The 17,654-nt window shown below is 43.1% G+C and overlaps 1 protein-coding gene across 4 annotated transcripts in view; it reads right to left on the bottom strand.

Annotated features, from left to right (window-relative positions):
- The window catches only part of KANSL1 (KAT8 regulatory NSL complex subunit 1), a 142,052-nt gene that overhangs the window by 102,108 nt on the left and 22,290 nt on the right, over positions 1-17,654 (bottom strand). The window lies entirely within an intron of this gene.

The following is a 17,654-nucleotide window of genomic DNA, read 5'->3' as shown; positions in this document are numbered from 1 at the left end:
TTCCCAGCAAGGAGCTGAAGGCACAATATACTGTTCTCCCCCTTCTCCCAAGGTAATGACCTAGTCCAAGGTCATATAATGAGCTTAACAGGTGAGTGGGGGTTTGAACTCGAGTTAGTCCGACACGCTACCCACCACTGCTTCATTCTACTTAGATGCAGGGTAAGAAAGAGGTGTTCCAATTAAGGCTTTGAGTTGTTTTGGAATTTTTGGAAGTCTTGTGTTCCAAAAGTATGAACTTAATGAAGCTGTTCCTCTGCTCCCTCAGCCAAAATTAGAGTGTCTGGTTAGTTCAGATCATGGCTTGAGATGCCCCTCAGAATCTGAAAATTCCATGAAATGAAACATCACACACACACATGGCCTTGATAAATAAGATCAAGGTCCTTCAAATCCAGCACCCTATTTTCCAGTGGCCAACCAAATGCTGACGAGAGGATCAGAGATCATAGAGTTGGAAGGGACCCTGAGAGTCATCTAGTTCAACCCCCAGCAATGCAGGAATATGCAGCTGTCCCATACGGGGATTGAACTTGTAACCTGAGCATTATCAGCACCACGCTCTAACCAACTGAGCTATCCAGCATGAGGAGGACAGCCATTCCATTTTATCCCAATTATCTCATATCAGAGGTTGACTCCCACTGAAAGAGAAGGTTCAATTTAATTATTAGGGCCTTTGATAAGACTTGATCTGCTATGAAACAGAACCTACTATCAATCAATATAATTAAGTGTCCTCAAGTTCTAGTATTGATCAACCATTTTTAATCCAAACTGCTTTTACCAATCTATCTATAATTCTATAAATCTCTATCACTGCCTTTCTGAGGAGGAGATGCTGAAGAGTTATTAGGGATTTTCATTAAGGGGGAGGAAAGCAAGAAGGGGATATGACAGAACACAAAAGAGAACCTGTGGCTCTCCAGGTGTTGGACCATAATTCCCATCATTCCTGATTACTGGCCATATGTCTAGGGGCTGATGGCAGTTGTAATGTAGTCCAATTTCGGGAGGACCAGTTTCCCCAACCCTGCTCATCAAAGTTCCTTTAGTGTGTCCCTCCCTTTTGATAAAAGCCCTAAAAACTCTTTAACCTTTCTTCATGGGAAAGTGCTCCAAGCCCTTGATCATTTTAATTGCCTCCCTCTCCCTTTTTCAGCTCTTTGTTTAGATGGGATGACAGTACTATGCACAGTATTCTAAAGATAGTTCTGCCAGAGATTTAAATAATGGCATTATACTTGGTTCTTCTCTACTGGGAGACACAAAGCAGGTTTTAAAGTTGCTTGTTCCGTTTCTATTATGCAAGTGGATGTAGAAAAGAGCAGCATCAATCCTGCTTCCGTTGCAAACAGTTAGATAACACAGGTGGCCCCAGATCCACATTTCTTTTTAGGTATGTCAAGATGCAACCAACCAGCTCAGCAACATTCAAGATGAGCATCACAACAGCAACGTGTGCAAAAGGTTGCTTCCATACACTTACTAGATCGGGGTCAACATTTAGGACTTACTTTGTTCTCTCAAGTGGACAACTGTGGACTGACAAGATATAGCACGCCACATGGAAACAGCATGGTGGGGGGGAAATGTTTTTATCATTTTCCCAAGCTAAGTATTTGTCATTACATTCATTCATCTGCTTGGGAGGTTAACTTTACTTAAAACAACAATTTGCACCACTTTTATATTTGTTTCACAAACACTCCCAGTACACATTTTTCAGGTAATCTGTTTTGAAGCTTATCTGGAATGGGAAAAGGCACTGGGTACAAACTTTTATAGAAGGCCCATCATGGCTTAGCAGCAATGCCAAATCTTTTCTATTATTGTTGGAATAATTGATGAAGTGGGGAAGGACGTCATCCTCAGTACGAAGTCAGACTGAAATTCAGTCCATTCTAGACACCCCTTGTTCCTTGGGAGCTACAACAAGGCCTACAATGTGTAGTAAGACCTGTGGATCTAACAGATGATTACAGAGATGCCTGGCATAATAAGCACCTCTCCTGGAAAACACCAGCAGCAGCAGCCTGGTTCTTGTAGCATGCACTTTCATTCAACCAATCTTCACCCTAAAGCACATCTCAAAGGTTTTGTATACATCTGTAACAAAAACCACTTACTATCACCAAAGATTCCTCATCAACAACTGAAATACTTGCAAGTATTAAGTCATAGGGACAGGGGAAGGCTCATTAAGATTACAACTTACTAAATCATTAAACACTGTATGCGTGCTTGTTTCAACAGGCTAACACAGTCAATAAGGGACAGGCATTTTATTTACTTTAAAAGCTTACATCCTTGTCTTCTTTCCAGAACGGAACTCAAGGTGGGTAACAAAGCGGAAAATTCCACGCGGTATTTAAAAATCAACCTTAAACCCTATTCCTTGCAACCGTCATAAAACCACAGTATTTTATAAACTAACAACAAGAGTCAAAACAAGGAACAGGATTGAAAAATAAACCGTGGGGAGGAATTTCAACCAAAAGCCTTTTTGAATAGCCATGTTTTTGGCAACCTCCTAAAAACAAAAAGTGCATTGCAATCTGACAGATTGCATCAGGCATAGGGCATTCCACAGGGCAGGTGCCACTATGGAGAAAGTCCCACATCCCACAAACATGATACCAAAGCAAAAGGCAAGGCCGACGGGAGTGGGATGGAGGGGAGGACAGTGTGTGTATGTAAAAACCAGAAACTAAGTTTGTTGGAACAGGACCTGAGACCAGGATTCAAATCCCCACTCAGCCATGAAGCTCACTGGGTGACCTTGGGCCACTCACTGGCTCTCAACCTAACCTAACAGGGTTATTGTGCAGATTAACTGAGATAAGGGGGAACCATGCTCACCACTCTGAGCTCGTTGGAGAAAAAGGCTGGATATAAATATAATAAAAAGAAAGAAGATTATGAATAAAAGTTGAATTTTGATCTCTTAATAGTGGCGTGGTGTTACAATAATTCTGAGGCTATAAAATGCTTCCATAAGAAATTAAATCACAAATGTGTTAAATGCCTGCTCGTTTAGCAATGGCACAAAAATTGAAATCTATTAACATGCCTGTAGTTGGGTACTGGGCTTACAAAATTTGGGATTTATTACTAATGGATGAATTAAAGCAACAAGTAAGGACTCAACATGAGAGAGAGAGAGAGAGAGAGAGAGAGAGAGAGAGAGAGAGAGACAGAGAGAGAAATCTATTTTCTTTATGACTGGGGCACTGGTATTCAAATGTTACGTGATTTAACTGAAACAATTATATGCTTTTTTGTATTTTTCTTTGAAATATTAATTTAATGAAATAATAACATGTAAACATCTGGGTTCATACAAACTGCCTCTGAAGAGTCACTTTCTACTGTTATACAAATACAAATTGTGCAATCATAGGGTGTGGGTGGGTTTAAGCAAGTCCCACAGTCTTCAATGGGACTTACTCCTAGGTAAGTAGGTATATAGGACTGCACCCAATATATGGACATCTGTACCGAAGAAGCACCGTGCTTAACTGTGGCAAGCTGAGCTGAAATAAAGGCTGAACATTTTGATATTTATTTCAACACTTTTAAACATCTGCTTTTTCGGGGGGGGAGAGCTAGGCAGGCAGCAATTTCATTTGACAGCAATATTTCCCTTCTTCAACACAAGAGGAATTACTGAATGAGAATAATGAGGGTCAAATCCCACATGAGGGCCATATCAGTCAATAATACTTGTGTTACATTGCAGTGTGTATGTCTGTACTCTCAAGGAAATGTAGTATTAAGAGCTTGCGCATTCATCCTGGTCTACATCCGATTCCAAATATGTTTATTAACCCCAAAATATACACTTACCCAGTTGCACATTTTTTGTATACCAGTATGAATTCCAGCAAGTGTGTGTCTTTGCGGGGGGGGGGGGGGCTGTATTTTCGTTTTGGAGATGGTTAGTTGTTTAATTTGCATTATCCACTCACTAGCAAGATAAGTGTAGCATGTTCAGTTGTAGAAGCAGGGGTGGCAAACTTAGTGCCTGTCTGATGTTGCAATACCCGCAGCCAGAATGGCCAATGGCCGGGGATTATCGGAATTGCAGCGAAGCATTTGGGCGGGAGTTGGGTGGGGAAGAACAGCTAGTTCCCCAACCCTGGGCTCAAGGGCAGAATCTTTCGTTGTTCAAGCAAAGGCAACTTATTACTTTTACTTCCTCCTGCCCACACTTCCCTCCTTCCAGAGTTCAACCTCCTCTTTTTTCTCTCTGCAGCCTCCTCGGGCAACATTACCTGCTCTGGGGACTGTAAGTCATCGCTTTAATCTTGCAACGAATTGCCTTACTGAGATCTCTTCCTGGATGACTCATCAAAAGTTCAAACTCTAATATGGCTTGTCACTCTCTCCTTTGTGGGGGTGGGGCAGAGGGACACCTGATGCCAAAATCTGCCAGTGCCAAACATTTCCTGCTTGTCCATCTGCAAAATGGGAAACTTCTTAGCAGTAGGGTGTGCAGGGGCAGCCAGTGTCATGTCCTGCAGTTGTTTAAGGACTATACAACTACCACCCTCCCGGCTAACTAACGCTCATGGGTGTTGCTATCCAGCACCACACTGGCCACCCCAGCACAGTGGATCAAGGATAAAAAGGTGAAGGTAAAGGACCCGACAGTTAAGTCCAGTCGCAGACGACTCTGGGGTTGCGGCGCTCATCTCGCTTTACAGACCAAGGGAGCTGGTGTTTGTCCGCAGACAGTTTTTCCGGGTCATGTGGCCAGCTTGACTAAGCCGCTTCTGGCGAACCAGAGCAGCGCACAGAAACACCATTTACCTTCCCACTGGAGCGGTACCTATTTATCTACTTGCACTTTTTGGTGTGCTTTAGAACTGCTAGGTTGGCAGGAGCAGGGACCGAGCAACGGGAGCTCACCCCATCACGGGGATTACTGATTTGGTTATACTATTAGAAAAACATAGACAGATAATTATGAAATAATTGTGAGGTTTAATAAGTTAACTGTTTATATTTGGAAAACTTTTCGGCTGTACTTTATTGGAAGGAGAAAATTAACCATTTCTTTAATAACAATTTAAACAGTTTATATAACTAAAACAATAACACTATAGCATATGTATTCATGTTTGTTAACTGATCTGGTTAAACAATTTTCAAAAAGAAAAAACTTTGAGTTTTAGTACATGTGAAAAATTAAAACAAATCCTTATTTCCTGAATGGTCTTTGGACTACAGTGGTACGTCGGGTTAAGAACTTAATTTGTTCTGGAGGTCCGTTCTTAATCTGAAACTGTTCTTAACCTGAAGCACCACTTTAGCTAATGGGGCCTCCCGCTGCCGCGCAATTTCTGTTCTCATCCTGGAGCAAAGTTCTTAACCCGAGGCACTATTTCTGGGTTAGCAGAGTCTGTAACCTGAAGCGTCAGTAACCCGAGGTACCACTGTATAATGTAACTTAAATTGAAAGCTATCTTTAGAAATATTTTTCCTCCCAAAGCATTATTTTAAAAATCCCATTTAAATTTTTAAAAATCCGATTTAAAAAAAATAAAATAAACACAGATTTTTATCCCCCCTGCTTACATATCTGAGTTTCTAACACTGCTCAGAAGAAATCGGGAATAAATGTATCCCGGCATTCACACATTCAGTTTCACCAAAGCGGAACTAGAGTCCCCTCCCTAGTGGTGTTTACACAGACTGCCCTGCGTTCAATATAGATCAATTAATTCAGGTCAGCCCCGACAAAAGTTTTCATGCCTAGAAGCATGCCTACTCTCCTTTTTGCCAGCCAGGCAGCACAAGATCACTTCCGAGTATTCAGTTGCAGGAAGAGGGGGAAGGAGAGGTAAAAAACAACGACGCACAATACAGGGCTAGACTGCTTCCAAAGAAAATGGCAGAGTGCAAACTACGCAAAAAACCACACAACGCAACTTATTTATCTTGTGTGATTAGGAACTTAATTTATAATTTTAAATGTACACTAAACATAATTTTAAATGTACGCTTAACACATTTTGTAACAGGGTATGTGCTGCAGAAGTACTGCTCAGGACTTCAAAGCAGAGGTTTTAAAAGAACAGCTGGTGCCATTACAGTAGCCCAGAAAGAAGACCACCACACTGCTCCAGAGATGCCAAAGGAATGAAGCTTGCACTTCAAAACATTGGAATGACACAAACAGACAAAAGCAATACGTGGAAATTGTCTGATGCATTCGTTCTGGAGACACAAAAGAAGCCTTGTATGCAACCCTCCATCCTTCTGGTGGAGTATCATCAACAGTGGCTGGCACTGCCCCCTCCTGTGTTTTCAAACAATTCTTCCTCCACCCTACCTGAAGATTGCGGCAGCCGATGGCGAACTTTTGCATGTAAAGCTGAGCTACAGCCCTCCCCCCATTAAAGGAATGGCTCCTCTTTCACCTGGTATACAAAACAGTCTGTGAAGTGAACGCAAGACTTTTTGCACACAAAGCAAGACTGGCGCCTCAAGACCAGCAAGCTGGCCACAATTGGCATTTATGCTTTCTGAGTGCCCAAACTGATTAATGCGGGAATGATCTCAGGAAACTTATGACTCCCTGTAAAGTAGGTGAGGTGTAGCTAGTATCCTTATACTGAAGATGGGGTAGTAGCAGAGTAGCAGGTTGCTTAAGACTACCTAATGCAGGGATGTCCAACCAGTAGACCGTGATCTACCGGTAGATCCCCAGCTGATCCTGGTAGATCGCGGGATCCTTATCGTATACAAAAAGTTACAGGGAAAAAGCTAAAAAACTCTGTGCAATCCTCCCCCACGCACGCTCCTCCTCCCTCCAATGACAATGGGTAGATCACTGCCAGATTTTTTATACTAGGTGAATTAAAAGGACCTAGTGAATTAAAAGGAGATATTTGAACCAGGAATTTCCTAGCTCATACTGTAAGCCACAACACTACACGAGATCTGAAGCTTTCCAGTTGCTCTGTACCACTTTCAGGAAGAATGTGCAAGATGCTTTCAACATCCAAAAAAGGATCCCAAGAGATCAAGGATAAATTAGGCAAAGAATTCACTGAGCATTCTGACACTTGTCAAAAAATGCAAGCCTTCTTTGAGAACACCAAGACTCAAGAGACAAAGGCCTGGTTCACATGTCACAACTGTATTTAAAAGCAACTATGGCTGAATGCAACTATGCTGTGTGCTGCTGCATGCCCCATTACCAGGAAACGAGCCAGTGTGGCATGTTGCAACATCTGAACCCCAACTCATTGATTGCTTGTCTCCAAACAAACCACAAGCAGTAGCCAGGGTTCGCTCCTGGGATTACTATTTGTGATTTGTTTAGAGAGAAACAAACCATGGAGTTTGGGTTCAGACAGCAAGCAACAGCAGCCAACAGAGGAGCAAGTACCGTATTTTTCGCACCATAGGACGCACCGTCCCATAGGACGCACCTAGTTTTTTGGGGGGGAAATAAAGGGGGGGAAATTTCCCTTTATTTCCCCCCCAAAAGCAGGTCAGGGAAACCGAACCAGGTCGGGGAACAGCGGGATGGTGGCGCTGCGCCTCCCTGCTGTCCCCCGAGCTTGTGGGGCTGGCTGATGTCTGCCTGGCACGCAGGGCGCTCTGCTTCAGTGGGCGCCACCCGCCGGGCGGCAGGCTGCTATCCGCAGCATGGGGAGCCCTGCGGGGAACTCCTGCAGGGCTCCCCACTCTGCGGATGTCTGCCTGGCGCGCAGGGCGCTCTGCTTCAGCGGGCCCCACCCGCCGGGCGGCAGGCTGCTATCCGCAGCATGGGGAGCCCTGTGGGGAACTCCTGCAGGGCTCCGCACGCTGCGGATGTCTGCCCGGCGCGAGGGGCGCTCTGCTTCAGGGCGCCCCACCCGCCGGGCGGCAGGCTGCTATCCGCAGCGTGGGGAGCCCTGCGGGGAACTCCTGCAAGGCTCCCCACGCTGCGGATGTGTTCCCGAAGCGCCGGGCGCTCTGCTTTCAGGGCGCCCGACGCTCCGGGAAGCAGGCTACTATCCGCAGCCTAGACACGGCTAGCGGAGCGCTGCGCTAATCCCGAAGCTTGGGGCGTGCGGAGCTCAGCGCGCCCCAAGCTTCTGGATTAGCGCAGCGCTCTGCTAGCCGTGGGAGAGCCGCACGGCTCTCCCACAGCTAGCGGAGACCTTGCCGGCACCCAGAAGCTTGGGGCGCGCTGAGCTCCGCACGCCCCAAGCTTTGGGATTAATGCAGCACTCCGCTAGCCGTGGGAGAGCTGGGTCTCCCACAGCTAGCGGATAGCTTCCTGAAGCCTGGAGAGCGAGAGGGGTCGGTGCGCACCGACCCCTCTCGCTCTCCAGGCTTCAGCGAAAGCCTGCATTCGCTCCATAGGACGCACACACATTTTCCCTTGGTTTTTAGGAGGGGAAAAGTGCGTCCTATGGTGCGAAAAATACGGTAAGTGGGCCCTTTTAAGCAGTGCGCTGGTTCACATTAAACCATAGTCTGCTTCTAATGTGAAATGCAAATTGAGCTAACTTACATGAATACTGGATGGATGTGTTATTTTCACTTTGAATTTTATTCATGTGCTACCTTCAAGCATCAAGTCCTCAGCTTCAGTAGCATCAGTGCATACAGGTATACTGCAATTATACTCTCATACCCATTTCCTACCGCCACATAGCTAACCCATAACAGTGCATTTGAAAGCACACTCTATTCCATCGCCAGCACAGAAGCAGCAAGTCCAAATCCTAAAACTGTCCACATTATACTTTTTCACAATGGCCCTCCTTGGATACAGAGAGTGCTTGCTGGAGAAACATGAACTCCACAGTAGCAATGTCAGTTTCAGCCAGATTACCCACACCATATTGCTGCTGAAGCAAAAAGTGATTTTATTAATTATAAAACTTCTATTTCAATCTTCAAATACATTTTTCCCAAGAGAGCTTATATACAGTCCATTAATAATATAATCCATTAATAATAATAATAATAATAATAATAATAATAATAATAATTTATACCCCGCCCTCCCCAGCCAAGACCAGGCTCAGGGCGGCTAACAATCAATAATAAAAACAAGTTAGTTAAACTACAACTTAAAAACAAGATTAAAATACAACATTAAAAGATTAAAATGCAGCATCTTCACAGGAGGAGAAAGGAAAAAAGAAAGAGGGGGAGGGAATCAATTTGATTCCAAGCCAAAGGCCAGGCAGAACAACTCTGTCTTACAGGCCCTGCAGAAAGAAATCAGATCCTGCAGGGCCCTGGTCTCATGAGACAGAGCGTTCCACCAGGCCGGAGCCAGTGTTGAAAAGGCCCTGGCTCTGGTTGAGGCTAATCTGACTTCCTTAGGACCCGGGACCTCTAGGGTGTTGCTATTTGTGGACCTTAAGGTCCTCTGTGGGGCATACCGGGAGAGGCGATCCTATAGGTACAAGGGTCCTAGGCCATGAAGGGCTTTAAAGGTCAAAACCAGCACCTTAAATCTGACAGTTCATTTTTAAACAGCAACAACTCTAAAACCATGTAAATGGAATAAAACAAATTCCAAAGGAAGCAAAGCTCAGAAAATAAAAGGTTTTCTTCCCGACACCAAATAATATCAAAACAGGCATCGGTGGTCCTTCCAGTAGAAGGCCTATCACAACCAGCTGGACCTTCCTGGGACAATGTTAGAAACTCAGATATATAATGTGATAGCCAAATGGCACCTTAAACCTGGGTTGTGGTCACCACAATGGAATGTCTAGGCGCCGTTCCCCCACCACCATGGGATTTATCATTATTATTCATTCCATTTCTATACTGCTTTTTGTTTTAAAGAATGAATCTCAAAGCAGTTTGCAACACATTAAAACATCAAATAAAACAATCCAGAATAAAACTAAGCTTTATTGAAAATATTTCACCTCCTTCTCTAAGTGACATTTTGTTTTCCTCAGTCGCCAGCCCGACTTCCGGAGATCTCCATGTGGTCACAACTGGACCTTTTCCAGTTGCAAAACGTGCCTGGCTAATTTCTAACACTGCCCTGGGGAGTTCATATCACCGCCTCTGAGCAGGTCCTTCAGATGCTAGGGTCACCCAAGAGGAAGGCCTCCACAAATTTAAAAATCCAGGCAGGCTGCTATATGGAAACAGGTGATCCTTCAGGCATTTCAATCCCAGACCTTACAGAGTTTTGGAGACAAGCATCAGCAACTTGTTTTGGTGCCAAGCAATGTTATGTTCCCATTGCTTGGTCCCAGTTTGCAGCATAACAGCTGCAAACTATACTGCAGCTTCCAGACAGTTTCCAAAGGCAACTCCAAACGCAACAGATTACAGTAATCTAACCTGCAGAGTGCCAGAGTATAGGTTACTCTCACCTGGCTGCCCCTGTCCATAAAGGATTACCAGCCTCAACCAAAAGACACGCAATGCCACAGAGGTCACATAGGCCTGCAGGGACAAAGCTAGATCAATGAGCGCTCCCTAAATTTTAAACCTGATTTCTCCAGGTTTAACCCTGTCCAAATCAGGCAAACACCTACTGACACAAATGGTGCACCTCCCAGCAGTAACCCTGTCTTGTCAGGATGGCGTTGCAGTTTATTGGCCCTCATTCAGCTCATGATTAAGCCCAGCCACCCATTCAGCACTTCTATTGCCTCACCTGAATCCAATGTAAAGGACTGAGAAAGAGACCTGGGTGTCAACAGCACACTGACATGGATGACTTCATGTAGATATCCACAGCATAAATGCCAAGGAACTGAGAAACAACACACTCAGCACCAACTTCTGGAATCAACCATCCAGACAGGGACAAAACCGCTGCAATGCAGTGAACCTCAATCCTTAAACCAGATGAATACTATCACAATAGTGAAAGCCACAGATGTCCAAGAAAAATCAACAGGGCATCAGTTCCCTAATCCCTCTCTCAGCATAGATAACCCACACTGTAAACAAGGCAGTTTCTGTGCTAAACCAGGCCTGAAACTAGACAGAAACAGATCTAGATAATCAGCCTCAGATAGGCAATCCCAGTTAATAACCATCACCCTGATCTAAGGAGGGCCTTTTCCAGAAACCACATCCTTTAGGACATCTGGGGCTGCCCCTCTCACATATTACAATACAAAATGCAGCAAGAGACTAGTAGTTTACACAAGCAATGCATGGCAAATTGCTACATTTCCATTATTATTTTTATTAACAACTGAATTTATATACCACTCTTATACCCGGAGGTCTCAGAGTGGTTCACAGAATAAAATCAAAAAATAAAACCACAAAATACATAATCAAAACAACCACCCAATACCCCCCCAAAAAAAGACATTTTTAAAGGGTATAGGACGTCAGTCAAGGTCTGGTTAAAAGGGAATGTTTTTGCCTGGCACCTAAAAGTGTATAATGAAGGCGCCAGGTGAACTTCCCTGGGGAGAGCATTCCACAGACAGGGAGCCACGTTCTCATGTTGCCACCCTCCGGACCTCTGAAGGAGGTGGCACACAAAAAAGGGCCTCAGAAGATGATCTCAGAGTCCGGGTAGGTTCATACGGAAAAAGGCGGTCCTTGAGGTATTGTGGCCCTGAACCGTTTAAGGCTTCCTAAGTCAAAACCAGCACTGTGAATTGGGCCTGGAAACTAACTGGTAGCCAGTGCGGTCGGACCAGGATCAGTGTAACATGCTCAAACCGTATTGCTCCAGTGAGCAACCTGGCCCCTGAATTCTGCACTAGCTGAAGTTTCCAAACTGTCTTCAGAAGCAGCCCTACGTATAACGCAGTGCAGTAATCTAACCTTGAAGTTACCAGAGCATAGACAACAGTAGTTAGGCCATCCCTGTTCAAATAGGAGCATAGCTGGGTTCACCAGCCGAAGCTGATGGAAGGCACTCTGGGCCACTGAGGCCACCTGAGCCTTGAGCGACTGCAAAGGATCCAGGAGTACCCCCAAGCTACGAACCTACTCCTTCAGTGGAAGTGTAACCCCATCAAGAGCAGATCTCCCACCCATCCAGTCTAGGGAACCACCCACTAACAGTGCCTCAGTCTTACCTGGATTGTGTTTCAGTTTGTTGGTTCTTATCCAGTCCTTTATTGAGTGGCAAACGTTTAACAACTTTTTGTCAGATTTCTACAGTGAAGGCAATTCCTGTTGTAGTTCCAGCCACAAACCTATTCTTGTCCCTTCACCACAAAAGAGCATTAGCTATGCAAAGGAGACAATGGCCCTGATCCTGCAAACCCCATTCACAGGCTTTACGAATTCATATCTGCTATACTGAGTGTGCAAGATCCTATCACATAGGAGACAGCAGACCACTAAGGATTTGCATGGGCTGCTGTAAGGATGAAGCCTTCTACTCCTCCCATTATTCAGACATAGGACCACAATCCTAAACACCTTTAATATTTGAATTACAGCAAAATAACTGTGTTTAATTGGAAAAGTGAAGCCTCTTGACTTTCATTCTTGAACTGAAAAGTGCTACAGGCCAAGAGCACATAGCTTCTTGGATATTCCATCCTCAAAAGTTTTTTTTAAAATACCGTACAGTATTTATATAATCAGTTCAATGCATTACTCTTTTCCAGAAGCCTCAAGTTAAGAGTTACATTTGGATAAATGTACAGGCTGATACTTACAAAATTAGAACATCAAAAACGGCAATCAAAGAGTGACCACAACTGTTCCAATAAGAAATAGCTTAGCAACATTGGAAGGACAAGTATGGATAAATGCATGGTTGAATAGAGGAAGGATATCTAATAACACTCCCTAGCCACTCAGAATCATTTAAACAGGTATTACCAACTTCTAAAGAATATAAGAGGGTATATTTCAAAATTATATACCTAAATGAGAAAGATAACTTGGAAAAGAATAACCTAAGAATAGCTATGGGTATGTGAAAAGTCTGATAAATGTTTCAAGCAGAGAGTCTTAAAGTTACAATTCAAGTGGTATTTGAGCCACTTCATTTGAAACGAATAGTCAAGGAGAATTACTTATTTAGCAAGATTTATATATATCTTGTCTTTAAAAATCTTAAGATGTTTACATAACATTGCATAAAATATTTGTTTTTAAAACAGGAATAAAAACAAAATTCAAAATATAGATAAAACCAAGAGTTTTAAAAACAGATATACATGCAAGAAATGCCTGTCTGGGTAGAACTGCCTAAACAAGGTGCTACTGAATATAATATCCCAGTCTTAACTGTGTTCTTTATCTTAATTTGAAATTATTTTGGTTGAGAGCTTTCCCATTAAAAAAATGATGAATCACAGATTTGTAGAGTTGTAAGGGACCCGCAGGGTCGTCTAGTCCAAGCACCTGCAATGCAGGAATCGCAACTAAAGCATCCATGACAGGTGGCCATCCAAGCTCTGCTTAAAAACCTCAAAGGAAGGAGAGTTCACCACCTCTTGTGAGAGTCTATTCCACTGTCAAACAGATCTTCCTGGCAGAAACTTATTCCTGATGTTTGACTGTAATCTCCTTTCTTGTAACTTGAATCTCTCTTACCCTCCAAAGTAGGAAAAACAAACTTGCTCCATCATCCATGTGACAGCCCTATAGATATCTGAAGATAGCTATCATATCTCCTCTTAGTCTCCTCATTTACAGGCTAATCATACCCAATTCCCTCAACCCTTCCCCATAAGGCTTGGTTTCCAGACCCTTGATCAACTTGGCCACACTCCTCTGCACATTTTCCAGCTTGTCAATATCCCACTTAAATTGTGGTGCCCAGAAATGACACTTATCCCTATTGAAATTCATTCCGTTAGTTTGGTCCCAGTTCTCAAGGTCATCTTGAATCCCAATTCTGTCTTCAGCGGCATTGGCTACCCCTCTCAGTTCGGTGTCATCTGCAAAATTGATTGGTATCCCCTCAATATCTCATCCAAGTTGTTTATAAAGACTATGAACAACGGGCCCAGGACAGAACCCAATGGCTCCCCACTTGTCACTTTTTTCTAGGATGACAAGGAACCGTTAGTGAACTCTTCAGGTTCAGTCAGTCGACCAGCTACATATCCACCTATCAGTTTACCATGTCCAGTTCTCATTTCACTAGCTTCTCTGCAATATCATCATGAGGGACTTTGTCAAAAGCCTTACTGAAATCAAGATACACTACATCCACACCATTCCCCGTATCCACCAAGCTTGCTAACTCTTATTTAAAAAATAATACTTGTATTTCAATTGAAGACTAAAGATTACTGTGGCACCTTTTCAAAAACCAGACCTTTCCTACCTGGATTCAGGGCTGGATTTAGGTTTGATGAGGTCCTAAGCTACTGTAGGTAATGGGGCCCTTTATATGGCCAGCTGTCCTTTGTCAACAACAAATTGTCTCTGGTATTTGTGTTGAATCTATGCTTTATGGTAATGGACCTAATAGGTATCTAAAGCCATTTGCACATAACAAAATATGTATTTTATCAAAGTAATTGTTGAACTGAAATATAATCAAGAAGTATATTAATAGTGAAATGCTTTTTTTAAAAATTGGGAGTGGGGCCCTAAGCTATAGCTCGTTTAGCTTATACGTAAATCTGGCACTGCCTGGATTTCAGAATACTGTATGAAGGTACCTGTTCAGACACCATGGCATTTCTGAAGTCTATCTTGCATAAAAAGAAGCTAATGCAGCAGTGTGGGGTTGAGATAGGACCCATTCATCCCAGTATGTCAGATTTTTACTTTCAGGTAGATTTCTATCTAGAGCATTCAAAAATGGTGTGTGGTGCGCACACCCTTCCTCACAGCAGTGCAATCTATTCAACAGCACATGTAGACAAGTTGGAAGCCAAAACTGAGGCCCTCCTCAGTTGCCCACACCCAAGAACAGCTAGGTTGTTCATTACCAATTGTGCTCATTATCACATTACCAATTGAGCTCTGTGAGGCCTCATCACTCCAGGTGTTTATGATGAAAACCCACTTGTTTTTGTCTGCTTTCTGAGTAATTTTATTCTTCTGCTGATGAGTTTGGTTACAGTTACGTATCTTGATTTATTTCTTCTGCTAAATGTTTGTCTTCATTAATGATTTTATGGATGTAGTTGCGTTTTACTATGTTTTGTTTGTAAACTAAACTTGTTGTTACCCTTAAAGGCAACCTAGAAGCATTTTTAAAAAAAATAAAATAAGAGCATGAGCTACAATATTTTTGTAATTCTTCATTCCAAGTAAGATTCATTCTACAGAAGGACAGCTCTGTGTGACATCTATTTGGGACATTAAGACTGATGGGATCCTGGATTGATTATTTTCATTTACAATGCTTATCCTCTAGTATTCTCTCTCAAGCGAGGCCTACACAATCCCTTCCTTATCGGTGCTCAGGAGGCAAGTGAAGATGTCTCCTTTATGTGACATTTGGACTGTGAGCTGAATTTTATCTCTGCATTTTGCTGTTGGGGGACATTTTATTTTATACGTTTGATTTTGACTGAATGGCACACCACCTTTGAGCAGATGGAAAGGCAGGTGATACGTTTAAAAACAAAGCATATATTGTATATTGTATTTACAAGCCAATTATCCCAAACAAGGCAACATACAAGTAATTACAGATTCCCACTCATCCAGTAACCTCGCCATGGACTATTCACCATCTCCCAGTCTAACCTGCCTCTCAGTTGTGGGGATAAAATGAAGAGATGGATGGAGAGACAGGAGAACCATATACACCATGGGTAGGCCTAAGGCCCGGGGGCCGGATCAGTCCCAATCTCCTTCTAAATCTGGCCCACGGACGTTCCGGGAATCAGCGTGTTTTTACATGACTAGAATGTGTGCTTTTATTTAAAATGCATCGCTGGATTATTGTGGGGCATAGGAATTCATTCATTCCCCCCCCCCAATATAGTCCGGCCCCCCACAAGGTCTGAGGGACAGTGGACCGGCCCCCTGCTGAAAAAGTTTGCTGACCCCTGATATACACAGTATGTAATAATTAATAAATTAGGCAAAGCCCTCATCGCCTTCTATGTTTTTCAACTGAATCACAGAATAACAAACCAGGAGGGAGTCATGTAGACTATCTTAAAGCCATGTTCAATCCAGAGCTAGAGCACCCTCTGGCTAATTAGTTCCACTGTCAAACTGCTCTTGCCACTGAAGTTTCTCTGATATTCAACCAAAATCTGTCCTTCTGCAACATGACTTTACCCTCTACATGACAGCCCCTGAAACAGCACTGAACAGAAAGCAGCAGGGCCTCCACCCACTGACTCACTCCTACAACAGAGACACCAGACACACAGGCAAAGGGCTCTTGAACCCTTTCCTCTGTTGCCATTCATGCTGGGGAGGCTTGGCAGAGCTCCACACTTCCTTTGGTTGCTTCACTATCATGTGACTGTGGCCGAGGTATGTAACGAAAAGAAGACTCTCTGTACCAAAGCTTTAGTTTCTGTACACACCAGAGAGGAGGGAGTTAAGGAGCCCTTTGTCCTTATCGTAGCTTGGGAGAAAGTGAACAAGGGGTCGATAGTAAGGAAGGTCATTGCAACACCAGGTTATGCTTTGGGGGCTGGGCTGGGCTTCCAGGCTGCTAGCTGCCTGACCCTACCATAAAATAGGAGTGAAAAACTTTTAATACATGCATGTTTCTCTTGACAGTTGTCATTGGTTGATTACAAGGGTCTTTCAAATGATTGATTGGTTGATTGCAAGGGCCTTTCAAATGAGATTAAAAACAAGTTGTGAGCAGCAACCTGCATGTACTATTAAGTCGACAGAATTTAACATCTATTCACCATTAGAATTCACCATATATTTCTTTTTAAAAGACCTTTTTATTATATATTGGGCACCCAAGCCTTAACTCTTAAACAGGCATCACATTGTTAACTAATTCTAGTTGGGAAGCCATCTGCTGAGGCAAAAATGAACCCTCTGGCACTTGCAACACAAATTTATTGCTGCTTCAGCTTTTGTGACCCACTTTATGTATTTGGCAAAGTAGGCCCTCACCTATGAAAGCTTATGATACAAGAGTGCAATTCTGTATAAAGAATTAAGTTCCGATATAAGTTCAATGGAACTTATTCCCAGATAAGTGTGTATGTTTTAAGTTCCAGGGGACTTATGCGGACTATAGTGGAGATACCTAACAGAAGTATAGTTTCTCCAAAATAATTTAGTACAAGTCAATGAAAGCAGTAACAGAATTTTATAAATCCAAATAATTCAATTTGCCTATAGAAACAGACTCTCAGCAACAGCCTGTGTACGTAAAAGATTGCTTGTTCAGGAGGGAAATGACACTATCCATGAAACGCATGAATAGATGCATTCATAGGTACAGTTTTGATAAATAAGAATCCAATTGCACCCCGAGAACGAGCACTCAATCCTGTTTATCTGCCGGCACATTGCCTTCCAGGACTCCTATGGGCTGAGGTCAACTTTTAATTGAAACAAAAAACTTCACACTTCCTCAGATTTCACGCTCTTAATTTACGTAATGCCACTGTCCTACAACCAACACTATTGTGACATTATGAAATGTAAATAGAGACATTTTAAACCATATATCACACACCATAATACACACATATAATCTAGCCCAAGCTGTCACACTTATTTCACTTTTCCGTGCCTTCATTACCAAATTTTCACTATATATTCCCCCATATTGTAGA

Source organism: Podarcis raffonei, chromosome 13, assembly GCF_027172205.1.
Source record: "Podarcis raffonei isolate rPodRaf1 chromosome 13, rPodRaf1.pri, whole genome shotgun sequence".
Taxonomy (NCBI): Eukaryota; Metazoa; Chordata; class Lepidosauria; order Squamata; family Lacertidae; genus Podarcis; species Podarcis raffonei.
This window is presented reverse-complemented; position numbering and strand designations above follow the sequence as displayed.